The sequence below is a fragment of the Periplaneta americana genome, unplaced genomic scaffold (genome assembly GCF_040183065.1).
Source record: "Periplaneta americana isolate PAMFEO1 unplaced genomic scaffold, P.americana_PAMFEO1_priV1 scaffold_77, whole genome shotgun sequence".
NCBI classification, from domain to species: Eukaryota; Metazoa; Arthropoda; class Insecta; order Blattodea; family Blattidae; genus Periplaneta; species Periplaneta americana.
This window is the reverse complement of record NW_027185558.1, coordinates 20,275-34,069: the sequence shown is the minus strand read 5'-3', so window position 1 is coordinate 34,069 and position 13,795 is coordinate 20,275. Positions and strand designations below refer to the sequence as shown.

Here is a 13,795-nt window from a genome sequence, read left to right as displayed (position 1 = left end):
AATTCAGTACTGTAACTGCACTTCCTAAAGACGATCAGTAGGATAAATGAAGAAATTCAAACTGCTACAATCACATTCTTTTGACATTGTCATTGAGTAATGTATATTTACTTTCAGAATGTTATTTCCCCATACTACCGTACTCTACTTAAACAGCAACGTTGTTACCTCAACACATCTCTACCTTTCACTACCTGCAGCGAGTCAACAACCTATAGTACATGCACAGTAAACATATTGTATCGGGTCCAAAGTCTCGACGCCTGATTATCACATAACGAGCTGCATTAACAGTTTGCTGTCCAGAGCTGTAGAGTAAACGGTTCGCATGTCTGACTGTGAAACTAGCGAGCCCGAGTACAAATCATGGTTGGGACAAGTTATCTGGTTTCGATTTTTTCCGGGGTTTCCCTCAACTCAGCAAATGCTGGGGAACTTTCGGCGTTGGGTCTTGGACTCATCTCGCTAGCATTATTACCTTCATCTCACTCAGAAGCTAGATAACCGTAGCAGTTGATAAAGCGTCGTAAAATAACCAATTAAAAACAGTTTGCACACAACCATTGGCATCCTGAAAGAAATATGGCCCATTAATTGCTTTGGAAGAGACTTTAGTGCTGAGTCTGTTTCTTCTAAATTGCGAACTCAGATTCTAATCGCACAGGATCATGACGGAGTTGAAAGTGGCGGGGAAACTCTCCACGAGCATTTGGATAATAAGATTTTACAAGAAATCCTCGTTGCTCACGAATTCAATACTCTACGTTCAATAAATTGTAACAGTCTGGCTAAAGAATGACAAATAATAAAATAATCCATGTACTACCAACGACAAAATCTCCCGTTTCTTTGGGGTACCTAGTACAGGGACATCATTTTATTTTTACTTCAATTTTTATTGTACCTGAGTTTTTGAATGTACTTCACTCCCACCCCTTCTACTAATGAAGTTCAACCGTCCTCCACACAGATCTAAGACCGCATATACAGTCATAGTAGCCTTACGGTCATAGTAAACAGTACGTTCCAAAAGTATGTTCGCGTTTTCGAGTGACTATAGAGCTTTCAATATTCCTTCATTTTCCATTTGCCTACGTCGCATCCCGGTTTCCCCCACCTGCTTCTATTCGCCTCTCTGTAAATGCTAGCGGCTGGGCTGTCTTAGCTCTTTTCTGAGAACATCAATTTCTGTTAGGAATTGGACGTCTACGTAATATTATACCCATACAATTGTTTAAAATAACTTAATAAAAGGGCCTTGTCAATTAATCAACTGTCACGTGATTTCCTCCCTTTCTACGACGCTGCGACGTAACCACTTGGACGGACAGTAGATAGCATGTCTGAGTAATTTTATCTTTTCGGATCGGGCAGAAGTGAAGATTGAATTTACAGTACGTAAGGTCTCTTTTATAGAATAGGTACAGAATTATTTCAACATGAGTTACTGATAAGAAGTACGAACCTGGTAATTGGAATTACGTACAATAGTCTATAGTGCTATAATATGCACATTAGAACTGAAGCCTGTATCGAAATGAACGGCCACCATTTTCAAAAATGTGTTTAAATATCCATATTATGATTATTTTTCAATTTAACTTCATTCTCTATAGTGTACGCTAATGTGCTGTTGACAGTATAATATACACTGCATAATGAATACGTCCGCATGGAAAGCTTAGTTCGTGAGTAAAAACACTTATTGTTAATACTGTACTGTTATTTTGATTAAACAAAATCCTAATGAAAATTATCAAACTCAAAATCGCGATATTTCCTAGTTTACGTAAATGGATGAACTACTTTTCTTCCCTCCTATACCTAGTAAAGTGATTTGTTTGTATATTACGCCAGTATCATCGAACTCCAGTCGTGGAAGGGGGTAGCAAACGGTGTTTCCGGTTCTTAATCCTTGATCCAAAAGTACAGCCAGGTTAATATTAGAAATGTTAGTAAAAAGAAAATGATATCCCTGTATAAAAAATAAGTATGGCGCAGTCGTATCTTAAAACATAAGTTGACTTTCCCCCACCATATGCAGAGTTTGCATGTCTCATCGCCAATCGGAGACACTGGAATCCGAGTTGTCATTTGTACTGTAGGCGGATCCGGTTCAGTAACACGTGATTTTTAAGGCGATACCGGCCAGTCCTGCTGATGGGAGACCTAGCGCATGCGCAGATCATAATTATTTGCGTGTGACTCACGTATAGTAGAGTGGGTGAAGAAAGAATAAAAATGCTGAAACTGATCAGGGAGAGAAAAATAAATTCACTGATGCTGAATTGCAAGAAAGCATTATTTACAAGTTCGTTAAACACTATTGGTCCTATAACTGTTCATTTAGCGTCAGTAAGAGTTGCAAGAACGACCTTTAAAGCTATTGGTTCGTTAAAGCACTCTGTAAACTACAGATCGAAAATCGGAGCTGTAAACTGTTAACGAATCGTTAGCCGCCATATTGTATATATATTTCTCGTTTTTGTATCTGACAGTGTTAAGTAATTTCGTGGATATGTTATCATCAGGGTTCGGTCCTGGGGCCTGTTTCACAATGTTTACAATCTTTGTAAATTGTAAACTTTGCTTGTAAATTGTAAACTTCTGTTTCACAATCTTTGTTTGTAATGTTGAACTTTACAAAGGAAATCAAATCTTTAAAAATTAAATTTTGCTCACTTTACAAGTATTCTGTTTCACAATGAAGAGTAATTTTACAAACGTGTAAATTTTACTTGTAAAATTAGCACATTTTCTACAATACCTCTGAAATGTGTAAAGTTTGATATAGCAACAAATTATGACTAAATACAATAAAGAAATACTTATTAAATTAATTTTTGAGTAACTGGATAATATTAAGAATTAAACTAAAGCAGTTTTGATGTTATTAAGGAGTTCTAATGACTCAGACGAAGATATTGAATTTAGGCCTAATCAAACGAAGACGTAGGCCTATACGTAAAATTCTCCGGGCAAGAATTAATAACACGTTCGTATCATTGTATAAATTTAATGAAAGGTTTCGAATGAGTCCCGCGCTATACTTCAGAATACCGCGTAAGTATTTATATACGAAGACTGTATTTAATAAATACTCGCACTTAATAAAGAAGTTCCCTGCACCAAAAATAAATAATTCAATAATGCAATAGCGACACTACTTACGCGGTATTCTGAAGTCGTTTCGAGTCCCGTTTCGCTGGAATCTCTCCTACAAGATATGGGACATCGTATCCAACATCCAAAAGAGAAAAGTGATGCCCTAACCTCAAAGCGAGAACTGTATTGTTTTGCACTGGATGCAGTCAGTTCCGTGGGTTAGCAGATAAGCACGGAATTTCTAATATATCAGTGTGCAAAAGTGCCCACAGGGTAGTTGATGTTGTTAAAAGAGTTAAATTCGGGGAAGGTTTTTGATCACCAAAATGTTATTTACTATAGCACAGAATTTTTATGCTGCTGATGGAATCACTAATGTTTGTGAGGTTAGGAATGCAACATTAATAAATACTGATGGATCAACACAAAGAATTAACCTGATTTTGTGTTTAGACATCATAATTATTTTATCAATTGCATATTTGTACGTGAACGAAATCTGTTATTTACTTATTTGACTGAATTTTGTGCTAACTTTGGTCATTTAAGTAATAGACGTATTGGTATACTCGACCAATCACATCACATGAAACTCCATTGTCGCCAATATATAAAACTCTAAATCCCTACTTTTAATTTTTTTAAACAATACTTTATATTTTCTGTTGGTGAAATATGAATCAGCAAGCTTAGAATAATCTATTTTAGTACAAAATATAAACATATTATGTATCGATAGTAGTAAAAATACAGCGACTTTAGCTCTGCTCCTTAGCAATTTTTGTAAACTGTCGTTGGCGATATTGTGTAACCAATAATGCGTATTTGTAAATTTCTTTAGATGATTTTGTAAAGTTCGTCAGACTTTACAAACTAATAAAAAAGCATTGTGAAACACAATTTACAAGCATTTGTAATCTTTTACTTGTTATTTGTAAATTGTTAATTTGTAATTTGTCATTGCAGTAGATAGAAGGAAACAGGCAAAATTGAAATTCTTACAGGATCCAATTGAAGAGAATAGAGATAATTATTTCAATGAAAGAAGCAAGTCGTACACTTAGGAATAAAAAGAGAGATTACTTGAAGGAAAATCTTAATGAGGTAGAAACAAATAGTAAGAATAAAAACATTCGAGATTTATATAAGGGTATAAAGGAATTTAAAAATGGATATCAGGGAAGGGTAAACGTGATCAAGGATGGGAATGGCGACTTACTTGCAGACTCTCATTCAATCCTTAACAGATGGAAAAACTATTTTGGGCAACTACTAAATACACGTAGGCCAAATAGAAATGATCGGGACGAAATTGAAATACAAACTGCTGAGCCATTTATACCGGAGCCCACACTTTCTGAAGTCGAAATTGCGATAGAAAATCTGAAAAAGTACAAGTCTCCAGGTATTGATCAAATTCCAGCAGAATTAATACAAGAGGATGGAAGCGTATTAGCTAGCGAAATTTATAAACTTGAACTTGCAATTTGGGAAAAGAAAATTGTACCAGAACAATGGAAGGAGTCCATAATCGTACCTATTTTTAAGAAAGGGGACAAGACTAACTGTAGTAACTTTCGAGGAATATCACTTTTGTTGACGTCGTACAAAATTTTGTCCAATATTCTTTTGAGAAGATTAATTCCATATGTAGATGAAATTATTGGGGATCATCAGTGTGGTTTTAGGCGTAATAGATCGACTATTGATGAGATTTTTTGTATTCGACAGATATAGGAGAAAAAATGGGAATATAAGGGTACAGTACATCAGTTATTCATAGATCTCAAAAAGGCGTATGACTCGGTTAAGAGAGAAGTTTTATATGATATTCTTATTGAATTTGGTATTCCCAAGAAACTAGTTCCAATAATTAGAATGTGTCTCAGTGAAACTTACAGCAGAGTTCGTATAGGCCAGTTTCTGTCAGATGCTTTTCCAATTCACTGCGGGCTAAAGCAGGGAGATGCACTATCACCTTTACTTTTTAACTTTGCTCTAGAGTATGTCATTAGGAAAGTCCAGGATAACAGAGAGGGTTTGGAATTGAACGGGTTACATCAGCTTCTTGTCTATGCGGATGACGTGAATATGTTACGAGAAAATCCACAAACGATTAGGGAAAACGCGGAAATTCTACTTGAAGCAAGTAAAGAGATAGGGTTGGAAGTAAATCCCGAAAAGACTAAGTATATGATTATGTCTCGTGATCAGAATATTGTACGAAATGGAACTATAAAAGTTGGAGATTTAGGTATACTTCGAAGAGGTGGAAAAATTCAAATATCTTGGAGCAACAGTAACAAATATAAATGACACTCGGGAGGAAATTAAACGGAGAATAAATATGGGAAATGCCTGTTATTATTCGTTGAGAAGCTTTTGTCATCTAGTCTGCTGTCAAAAAATCTGAAAGTTAGAATTTATAAAACAGTTATATTACCGGTTGTTCTGTATGGCTGTGAAACTTGGACTCTCACTTTGAGAGAGGAACAGAGATTGAGGGTTTTTGAGAATAAGGTTCTTAGGAAAATATTTGGGGCTAGAAGGGATGAAGTTACAGGAGAATGGAGAAAGTTACACAACACAGAATTGCATGCATTGTATTCTTCACCTGACATAATTAGGAACATTAAATCCAGACGTTTGAGATGGGCAGGGCATGTAGCACGTATGGGCGAATCCAGAAATGCATATAGGGTGTTGTTAGTTGAGAGGCCAGAGGGGAAAAGACCTTTGGGGAGGCCGAGACGTAGGTGGGAAGATAATATTAAAATGGATTTGAGGGAGGTGGGATATGATGATAGAGACTGGATTAATCTTGCTCAGGATAGGGACCAATGGCGGGCTTATGTGAGGGCGGCAATGAACCTCCGGGTTCCTTAAAAGCCAGTAAGTAAGTAAGTAAGTAAGTAAGTAAGTAAGTAAGTAAGTAAGTAAGTAAGTAAGTAAGTAAGTAAGTAAGTAAGTAAGTAAGGATTGTGAAACGCGCCCCTGGGCACAGACATGCATGAAGTTCAGAACGCACGGACGATAGTGTTCTGTTGGTCGAGTGGAGTGGGAGATGGAGAGCACAGTTACTTTGTGTTTCAACATGTAAACAATCCGTCACAGTACGGCACAAATTATATTTCACCGTGTACAGATGCAGTATATACAGTACATTCTTAGTGTAGACAATAAATGTCTACCATTAAAGTATTAACGCGAGTTGTAACCTTCAATCAGGTGTCCCTACGCCGAAGCCTACACGTACCGCTGCCAAGCAGCAATAGGCCTACACACAACGACATTACGGAGCCACCTGTGTGTTGCAGTCGGGTGACTGCACACGGGTCATGACGTCATTTATACTCCGCTACTTTAAACCTCATACTGGTTACTCTGTGTCCCTAGGCCGAAGCCTAGCTGTCATCAGAAACAGGTAAGTAAAATGTAATATACATATCACAATGAACTCGAGATTCATGTGTGTATAGGAAAAGTTTTGTGAATAAAGCAATTAGATACTTTAAAGTAGAAGGGTGCAAAGTGCCAAAATGAAACATTGGAGATAAGATAAAAAAAATGTAGCTATAAGAATAATTGCACACATATTTGTGTCATGTTTTTTTACTGATAGAAAACAGCAATAGTACAATGTTTACTCATTAATAATAGTGGTATGTAAAGACATTATTTCTCCATATTTAATTATATAACACAGATTGTGAAAAGGGTTAAGTAATGGGTACAGTTGCAGTAGAATGGTGCAAAGTCCAGTACCTATTTTTTCCTATTCTGGAGCAATTTTTTCTCACAGATCTGCCTGTAGAACTGCCCATGCTCCTCATTTGGAAGATAGGGAGTCATTGCTAGTAGATCCCCCTTCTTTTCTTCAGTAATTTCCCTATTTTATGCTTTAACATGAAACAATGCTGACTGCACATCTTTCATGTTTCTTTTTTTCCTTTTTAAGCACTTTATTGGTATGCACTGCTTCATTATCATGGGACTATTTCACAGAAACACTACCTGCTTTACTAACATCATACTGAATGCAACATGCCTTAGAAATATTCAAGTTCTTGATGGAAATTAGTTGATCAGCAACATCTTGCATATTAAGGAAATATGACTCTAGCAGTGAAAAGGTTTGAAATGGTTTTACAACTTTAGAGTCTTGTACGATTTTAAGCAGGTCACTAGGAATGAAGGCTTTTGTCACTTTCTGTTGTTTTTCAATCAAAGCGAAATCAGAATCGCATTTCAAGAGACTGTGGCCGCTTGTTCTATGTACTATGTGGCAACTAAAAAGAGACACATGAAAACCATTACACGATTTTTGTTTTCAGCTGCACAGTTATCAGATTCTTCTTGTTTGTTATGTCCATATTCATCAGTTTTAGTACACACGAGGCAATCTCATTGGCACCTCTACTCGCGATGCTTTCATCCCACATACACATGTAAGACTGCATTGTATTCCATACACAAACTCCAAAGTTATAACGTGAAAGCTGACGTCTGTAAAACATTTCACTGTGTGTAAGTTTGGGCACAAACATGACCTGTTGAAGATTCATTGCATTCTATGAGGCAGCTCAATAGGGCGCTTACCGTCTGAAACTGCATGGTGCTGGCAACGTAACATCTAAATATCTCGCTTAAGGAACACAAGTGGATGTAGCCTCTTTCATACATCATCCTCCTAGGCACATTGCACTTTTCTGCATAATAGTTTCGTTTTCTATGATTTTGGCACTTTGCACCTTTCTACTTTAAAGTATCCAATTTTATTAGGTACTATTATAGAATCGTCTGACGTATAGGTTATGTTGGATCGGGTACAACATCTACCAAGACCAAGAATACTGAGAGAGGGATCGAATTTTATAGAACAACACGATAATATTGATTTTAAGGTTAGATTTATATTATCGAAAGAAACATTCATGGCTCTCTTGCATGAAATAGGGCATCATATTGGAAAAGAAATCGCACGCAGTAAGACAGTATCAGCAAGTAACAGCTGTTGATTGTCTTGCGCTATTACGCAATAGGAGCGTTTCAGAATGTGATAGTGGATCATATTCATGTTCATAAAGGTTAGTGGGGTTTAAAAAGAGCGCGTCAGTTACTATGGCTATTTGCGCCCTTATCTAAAATCATTCACTAAACACGAACATAATACAATAACCAGAATGCTTAAAAGAACTAAAAAACGTTGTCACGGTTAAAACGAGGCAAACAAATGATGTTCTTAAATATACAGTTTGTAGAATAATAAGATGTGTGATTGTACTGTATTGCAAGAATGAGAGAACAATACATTACTATACCTCGAGGAAATTCTGTACAAACAGTAAAACAGAATTTCTTCTCAATTTGCAATTTTCCCAACGTTATTGGTGCATAGACTGTATGTAGCCACATGAAATTCAAAGTCCTAGTGGACACTTGAATGAGATGTACCGAAACAGAAAGGGTTATTTCTCTATCAATCTGTACCAAGAATCGTTGCATGTTGACTTGAGTCAGTATTTGATGCCTGTCTTCTAAGTGCAAACTTTGAAAACAACATATAAATGTACGTTAAATGCCCAGACATAAACAGCAAATCTGTATAATATACTGAGAGAAACGACATACTAGGGGTTTATTATTTCATGTTACGGTATGTGATTATTACCCGGATTCGAATCGTTGGTTTCTGGCCAGAGAAAATTAAGACACTTTCTTCAAACATCACTATGAAGTTTGTAGAGTTCGAAAATACTAGCCTCTATATCTATACACACATACACAACTTTATGGTGTTTCTACTTACGTTGCAAAGATTGTGTTGGACAACCGGTGCAGTATATTTTTTGAAGGCCAGTGAACTGTTTAATTTTGTAATAAAATCCAGAAAATGTACATTTTGAACTGGACGCCACTCTATTGATTTCATCTGCTCTGATGCCACATAATTTTACATTTTCATCAAAATATTTTAGATTTGGAGTTTTCTCCCCACCAATTTCCATACGGACTACTTGATTTCTTGCTATTCACTGGTATCTGAAACATGATTTGCATATAGTAGATTAGAAATTACTCTTTGGTTTGAAGTGTTATTAAAAATTGTCTTATTTTATGTTGTAAAACTTTGTCTAATACTACTTAAACATTCAGATACGGTGACATGATGATTGAGAAACATTGCTATTTCCATTCACATGCACTCAAAAAGTCATGGTGTTTCGACTTACGTTGCAAAGATTGTGTTGGACAACCGGTGCAGTATATTTTTTGAAGGCCGGTGAACTGTTGAATTTTGTAATAAAATCCAGAAAATGTACACTTTGAACTGGACGCCACTCTATTGATTTCATCTGCTCTGTTGTCACATAATTTTACATTTTTTATCAAAATATTTTAGATTTAGAGTTTTTTCCCCCACCAATTTCCATACGGACTATTTGATTTCTTGCTATTCACTGGAATCTGAAACATGATTTGCATATAGTAGATTAGAAATCACACTTTGGTTTTGAAGTGTTATTAAAATTTAAGTCTTATTTTATGTTGTAAAACTTTGTCTAATACTACGTAAACATTCAGATACGGTGACATGATGATTGCGAAGCATTGCATAGGCTATTTCCATTCACATGCACTCAAAACCTCAAACTGTATCCTCATTAAAATTTTCAACTTTTTACTTACCAGATTTCAATAACAAATTTGGCGGTTAAAAGCAAAAACACAGGAAACTCATTCTTACAGTTTTGGTTTACATAATCTGACAATTTTATGAGGATGGCTACTTGTGTCAAAATTGAGAACGTTTCAATAATAAATAATCACATGAATGTCCGCTGGTGTTTCTACTTACGTTGGAAAGATTGTGTTGGACAACGGTGCAGTATATTTTTTGAAGGCCTGGTGAACTGTTGAATTTATAATAAAATCCAGAAAATGTGGACTTTGAACTGAACGCCACACTATTGATTTCATCTGCTATGATGTCACATAATTTTACGTTTTTGACCAACAAAATATTTGAGATTTAGAGTTTTCCCCCCACCAATTTCCATACGGACTACTTGATTTCTTGCTATTCACTGTAATCTGAAATATTATTTGCATATAGTAGATTAGTAATCACACTTTGGTTTGAAGTGTTATTAAAAATTAAGTCTTATTTGATGCTGTCTAATACCACGTAAACATTCAGATACGGTGACATGATGATTGAGAAACACTGCATAGGCTATTTCGATTCACATGCACTCAAAAAGTCAAACTGTATCCTCATTAAAAGTTTCAACTTTTTACTTACCAGATTTCAACAACAAATTCGGCGGTTAAAGGCAAAAACACAGGAAACTCATTCTTACAGTTTTGGTTTACATAATCTGACAATTGTATGAGGAAGACTACTTGTGTCAAGATTGAGAACTTTTCAGTAATAAATAATCATATGAATGTCCGCTGGTGTTTCTACTTACGTTGGTAATACTGTATTGGACAACCGGTTCTAGATATTGAAGACCTAGAGAAGTTCTTGGTTTACAGCAGGGATGCGGAACATGTAGGTATAGCTCGCGCAAGAAACGATTACCGAAAACCAATGGTGGCGTTGCTGTCTGTTTTGACGTGTGTAAGTATGCACGCCGAGGGAGGAGAGGTACGAGTCGATGGAAGTACTGTCTCTACCAAGAAGATGAACAAATGAGGACATCGCTGTGAAAATAAAGATCGTAGCAGGAGAAAAATTCGAAGCTAATTAATCGCGCAACATGCTTACGAATGAAATAATAATACCGTGCGATACAAGACACGTATTCACATGCAATGGAACAAACTAAAGTCGTAATGTAACTATCACAACCCAAGACTGATTCTATCGATGTCATTTCTCTTCCGACTGTACTCTCGAATATTATTCACGGTATCTCGTGACTTTTCCTCTCGCCCGCTCTTCCTTATCGCAGTGTTTGATTCGCATTCCTTCCGTCGGTAATCCGTACTTGCGAGACCTTTTTTTTTTAATGAATGGAAGAAAATTATTTTTTCTCCCTTCAAGATGGAGAAGCGAAATGTTTACTTAGGATCAAATATAAGAAACTTCCGTCAAATTCAATGCTAAGTACACGTCACTGCAAGTTGACGTTGAGCCAATGTTCCTCGGCGCTACTTCATAAACAAACGGTGCTAAACCTTGGAAGGGGTTGAAATGGACTTTTTACCCATGATGCTCAGTTCCCCATCGCGTTTTACAGTACACAACCACGTCTCAAGTCTTACATTTGCAAGGTATTGAAGCCTATTTTACCTTTCCTTTATTCCAGCCATGAAGCATGTCTACAAATTCATTCATGGCAAAGATTTTCTATCACAGTTGAAATAATGGATTGAAGCCAGAGCCTTCTTCAGTTACAAGCCGGAGCATGGGTAAGTTTGGCAACGCTGATTGGAGGCGGGAGATTCTAATGTGATATTGATGTAATTGTGCTTGCTCGTTGCTTTCCTTGTACGTCAGGTATATCTTTTTAATATTACTTTATGCACAAAGGTAAGATCAAGATTCAGAGCGGTGACGTAAATTATTACTGATTCGAAAATAGCGTGTTATTGCAATCAATTACCTATACTTCAGAATACGACGTAAGTAGGCTACATACATACAAAGGCTGCCACTTAAAATAATTACAAAACATGAAAATCTGGCTTTCAGGTAGGTTCTTGGGGTAGCTCAGTCGGTAGAGCGTTCGCGCGCTAAGCGAAGGGTCCCGGGATCGATACCCGGCCCCGGAACAACTTTTCCTTGAAATTATTCAATTACAAAACATGTTTTTTATTCATAGTACAAAGGCAAATAAATAAATAAATAAATAAATAAATAAATAATAAATGAAAAAGATATTCCTTGTACCGAAAATAATAAAATCAATAATGCAATAAAGACGTAAGTTCATAAGCAGTATTCTTAAGTTTCATTGAATTAACAAATTTGTGGCTAGCAAATTTTCAATGTTTTGCGACTTTATGGTGTGAAAAGTCTAGGATATCATATACATTTTAATTTAATGTGATTATCTGTCATGCTTTTCTATGAATATTTCAGATGCCCAGGAAGCCAGTTTTAGCTTGAACCTGGCCATTCACCATAACCATACTGTTATCCTAAATTATTTGTTATAAACGTTTTAAAATATAATTTTAAATAAATATAACTACAGAAAACAAGCTAAGAATGTAAATTATGCAAATAAAATGAAAATGTAAATAGAGGAAACTATAGGCATATTATAATAAAGTATTAGGATGCAAATACAGTTAGGCCAAGTATAAAGATCTATGAAAAAATGAAGAAACATACCTTCAACATAATACATCATTATCTATTAAGTATGTGCCAATCAGTGAACTTTAAATCCTGTAAATACGAAGTGAAAAGAAACATGTTTATAACTAATTTATTACAAATGAAATAATATTAATAAACAAACCTTGAAAACCAACAAAGCGAGTGTATGCATCTACAAATTATAGGTAGTTCTGACGTATAGCAGGCATTCCGAATCTTCAACAAAACTGCAACATTTATGGGATCACAAAACAGCTGTTTACAATGAACTTGAAAATCAACGGCGTAACTTTATCGATATAGCAGGCGAGACTCAACAATTTGGCTAGAATTCTAATACACCTCAAACTACAAGTAGTTTATATAATATTTAGAAGAATTGTCAATCACTTTGTCATTAAGAACCGTAAAAATTGCCAGACTGCAGCCATATTTTCATTTATTGTCTTTTTTTTTATCGCTAACACGCACTTAGTTTATAATATATCAACAATTAAGGTTTGGTACGACCGTGAACATAATTTCATCGACACTTATATTGTAACATTAATTTACGTTGAAAATCGGCTTGTATGTGACATTTTTTTGAGTTGTAACAGTTTCGCATTAAAATATTGTGACAATTTCTCAGATATAACAGTATTCCATAATATATTATTACTTGCAACAGGTTTTTCCTTACATCACTCTGTAATAAATTTAGATAATACTATGGAAAAATATGTCAAATTTAGATTTAGAAACACAAAATTATATTGGTTGATATCGGGATGACTACAACAATAAAAGAAATAAATTACACCAACCAGGATGACTACAACAATAATAAGAAATAAATTGCATCATGTAGCCTAGTTGCCTCATGAGTGATGCCTTGTTGGTGTAACTTAGGCCTATGAGGTTCAAACCTGTCTTCGGACAGTCGACTAAACATCAACATGTAGTGAGAAAAAACATGTTTGGTTGTTATTCAAATGTAGCATTATTTTCTTCAACACCATTGGAAACTTTCAAACTTTTACACAGATCAAGCAAATTTTCCCCCCACATCTAATCCCTGGAGGCGTAGAAAATACTGGCTTTCGTATTGCTAGAGAAGACTTGCGCTTCCATCTTTGTAGACTACTTATTTTTTCGAAATCATCTTGTTCATAGGAGTACTTATAGAAGATGGCGAAAGGATCCTGTTTTCTGACCTCCACGATTTTCATAGTAGACTAGTTTATATTATTACCATTTTTATTTCTGGAAAAATTATTTCCCATTTGTTGTGTTAAGTCTTTCAAATCTAAGATATCTGGTGTATCTAGTTCATTGACTTTGTATATATTGCCTTTTTTCTTGGGCAATTTC

General features: G+C 35.6%; 1 long non-coding RNA gene across 1 annotated transcript; it reads right to left on the bottom strand.

Moving 5' to 3' along the window:
- Positions 1-8,924: 8,924 nt before the first annotated feature.
- Positions 8,925-10,201, bottom strand: LOC138694170 (uncharacterized). The gene is made up of 3 exons (XR_011330833.1): positions 9,965-10,201; positions 9,339-9,573; positions 8,925-9,147 (listed from the first exon to the last, which is right to left on the bottom strand). It is a non-coding gene; the product is annotated as an uncharacterized lncRNA (long non-coding RNA).
- Between the last annotated feature and the right edge of the window lie 3,594 nt (positions 10,202-13,795).